Here is a 4,204-nt window from a genome sequence, read left to right as displayed (position 1 = left end):
CCTTTTCAGCTTGTTTGATATCTAGGGTCCTTGCAGGTTCTTTACTTCAAGCACTGATGTCTGGGGCAAAGTCTGCTAAACACTACCAGGCAACAGAATGATGGCTGGTTTCACTTCCATTGCTAGAGCCCCAGATCAGCTTGGAGTGTGGGGTCTCTTATTTGCTGGGATCAGCAAACTTGAGGGGCTAATAATAATAGTAGGAATGATAATAATAATAATTTATTACTTATACCCCGCCCATCTGGCAGGGTTTCCCCAGCCACTCTGAGCCACTCCCAACAGAATATTAAAAACACGATGAAACATCAAACATTAAAAACTTCCCTAAACAGGGTTGCCTTCAGATGTCTTCTAAAAGTCTGATAGCTGTTTATTTCCTTGACATCTGGTGGGAGGGCATTCCACAGGGCGGGTGCTACTAGTGAGATGGCCCTCTGACCGTGGACGCCAGTTCTGGATCCACACATCCTTCCACAATGGGGATATAGGTTTCCGGACAGGAGTTGATCATGCTAAGGGTTTGCCAAGCGTGCATTCCTCTTAGCATGTTTCTTCCTTTTGTCCTGAGTTTGAGCGTCTTCAAAGCCCATGACACCTTTGGTCAAGGCTGTTCTCCAATTGGAACGCTCGCAGGCCAGTGTTTCCCAGTTCTCAGTGTTTATACTACTTTTTTTTCTTTAAGATTTGCCTTGAGAGAGTCTTTGAACCTATTTTGTTGGCCACCAGCATTACGCTTTCCATTTTAAAGTTTGGAATAGAGTAGTTGTTTTGGAAGACGATAATCAGGCATCCGCACAACATGGCCAGTTCATGAGAAGCTAAACACGCTTGGCTCCGTGGGTTTGACCATTTTAGGTCTCAGATGTCTGGCGTTACCCTGGCAACCTAGCCTTCAGCGAGGGAAGAGCATCATAAAATCCTCTTCCTGGGTCTCCGCTTTAAGGGTAGCCAATTTGCACTCTGGTGCTAAAACATCCTGCCATTTGGACCACTTTCAGGGGTAGATAAGGAGTGAGGAAACGCAGTGTGGGAGAGGCAGACTCTCAAATGCAGAACACACAACAATCAAGCCTAATCCATTCTAAAAAGTTAAATAAAGTGAAACATTTAAACATTATTAAAATAATAAAAATATACACCTGGGGTCTCTAATTCTTATATCGAGCTCAACAACTTTGTCCAGATTTTCAGTTTTGGGAATACAGTGGTACCTCGGGTTACATACGCTTCAGGTTACACACTCCGCTAACCTAGAAATAGTGCTTCAGGTTAAGAACTTTGCTTCAGGATAAGAACAGAAATCGGACTCCGGCGGCATGGCAGCAGTGGGAGGCCCCATTAGCTAAAGTGGTGCTTCAGGTTAAGAACAGTTTCAGGTTAAGAACGGACCTCCGGAATGAATTAAGTACTTAACCTGAGGTACCACTGTATGGTGATTCTTAGCATTTGCCAGTGTGGTGATCTTTCATGCATCTGCCTGAGAGCAAGTTTCCAAGTAGCCATGTTCCTGCCTAGGATTGCAGCGTGAGTGGGTTTTCCTTCTGCTTTTTGTGGGGAGAGCACAGGACAAGACGCTAAACAGCAGCTATAGCGAGGCTCCCTAAAAATACTCAGACTTCATGCCGGCCAACATATAGAGAGCTGTTTACCGAAGTAGAACACCAGGTGAAACCCAAAGATTATGAGGCGATAAGGCATTTATTAATAGATTAGTTACAGTTTCACCAACTAAATGATACTTTAAAGACAGATAAAAAGAAAGATTTTAGCTGTGAGATATCCAGATTTCAAAAAGACCTCTTAGAAAATAATATTAAATTATTGTCGAAAATGTACAGTATGCTCTTGGAATGGCATACAAAAGATGAGCAGGTTAAATCTGTAACGTTACACTGGGCAAAGGACTTGGGACATAATATTCAGAGGGCAGATTGGCAAGGATTATGCAAAACAGACCTGAAATTCGCGACATGTTGTACACTGAAATAAAATTATATGAAAATGATGTACCGGTGGTACTTGACTCCTAGTAAGTTAGCAAAAATGTATAGAACAAGTACAAATACCTGCTGGAAATGTAAAAAAGAAAGAAGCTTCCTTTTATCATATGTGGTGGTCGTGTAATAAAAGATTTATGGGAGATGATATACAATGAACTGAGAAAAATATGTTTAAAATAACTTTTGTTAAAAAGCCAGAAGCTTTTCTATTAGGAATCATAGGTACAGACATCCCAAAGGAGCAGAAAAAAACTTTTTATGTATGCAACAACAACAGCAGCACAGATGCTACTACTCCAGAGATGGAAATAAGAAAGAGTCCCTACCAGAGAGGAATGGCAAACTAAGCTTGTTGGACTACGCCGAAATGGCAAAACTGACCGGAAAGCTCAGGAACCAAGAAGACAAAAACTTTTAAAAATAATGGGGGAAATTTATGATTTATTTAAGATACCACTGCAAGCAGATGAAAACATTAGCAGGATTTTAATCTCACTTGTAATGTAAAAAATAGTATGGAAAATACAGTTGGATACAAAATATAGATTCTGAAATAATATGCAGTTATAAATGTTGAGAATAGGACCCCATGGAGGTGATGGGGGGAAGCCTCAAGATTCAGATATAGGGATTCAGATATAGTTCTATATAGGGATAAACATTTGGATTGTTATAAATTTGTATTTGTAAAGCCAAATAAAAATGATTTCAAAAAAATAATACTGCTCGGAATTCATAATATGGCTCCAGCTCAGTGTCATTTTACTTGAACTGCTGTAGAGAATATTCAAGCCAAAGGCCAAAAGGGGCCACCAGAGTTCCACGTCGAAAAGTGCTGGCAAACATTCTCACAAAATGGGACTGAAGATTTTCAACTAGCCTTTGGCGAGGCGGCATTGGTAAAAGCCAACAGATGGTGCGCAGTGATTTCAAGCGCTGCTTTTGGTCTGTACCTTGACGTAGAATTGCTTGGGAAGCATTTGCTGCTTTCGAAAGGCCTCCATCCCTCGAAGAGTTTTATGCATGTGAGATTCTTGCTTCCTGTACATAAACGAGGAAGACCAAACAGACCACTTCATGCAGCCTGAAAAGCCATGTGTATACAGTCATACCTCGGGTTGAAGTTGCCTCAGGTTGAGCGTTTTTGGGTTGCGCTCCGCGGAGACCCGGAAGTAATGGAATGCGTTACTTCCGGGTTTTGCAGATGCTCAAAATGATGTCACGCGCATGCGCAGAAGCGGTGAATCATGACCCACGCATGCGCAGACATGGGTTGCATTCTACTCTGGATGCGAACAGGGCTCTGGAACGGATCCCGTTTGCATCCAGATGTACCACTGTACAGTGGTACCTCGGGTTAAGTACTTAATTCGTTCTGGAGGTCCGTTCTTAACCTGAAACTGTTCTTAACCTGAAGCACCACTTTAGCTAATGGGGCCTCCTGCTGCCGCCGCGCTGCAGGCGTGCGATTTCTGTTCTCATCCTGAAGCAAAGTTCTTAACCCGAGGTACTATTTCTGGACTAGCGGAGTCTGTAACCTGAAGCGTATGTAACCTGAAGCGTATGTACCTCGGGTTACATACACTTCAGTTCATGGGTTTCCCCCCCATTTTTTCCCTCTCCAAGTGGTTTTTTATAGTAAACTGGAACTGAACTGAACAGCAAACAGCTCAGCCAGCCTACTTTTATAGGTAGCCGGCTGTCAACATTGTAACAACAACAACCCAGGGTTTCCTGCCTAAATTAACTGACGTGGACCTGAGTGAAAACTATACAGTATACACGATACTCCTGGTGGCCAGAGTGAGTACTTCAATGCATAACAACCCCTAAACATTTTTTAAAGAAAAAAGCACTGTATAGAACTATGTGAAAATATCTGAGCAAATGGTAGGGTTGCCATATTTCAAAGAGTGAAAACCAGGACACCCTGAAAGTTGTTGAGTTTTTTAAAAGACAAACCCCTAAGTTGTTGAGCTGGTTTTTTTGTTTTCTTTTTACAGAAAATGCACCAAAGATTTTGCGATTGACTTGCCTAAGATCCAGAACAAAGCACCGCCTTTTGGAAATTAACCCCTGGAGGTCGATTCCGCCTTTTAATTCCCGGTAATGTCCAGGAAAATCCGGACATATGGCAGCCCTGCTTTAGGATTTTGTTCATACAGCAGCCTAAACTGTAGTTAACTGTCATCTGGGTTTAC

This window comes from Podarcis melisellensis, assembly GCF_964234715.1.
Source record: "Podarcis melisellensis genome assembly, chromosome: 2".
NCBI lineage: Eukaryota > Metazoa > Chordata > Lepidosauria > Squamata > Lacertidae > Podarcis > Podarcis melisellensis.
The sequence above is the reverse complement of the archived record's forward strand: the minus strand, read 5'-3'. Positions refer to the sequence as shown.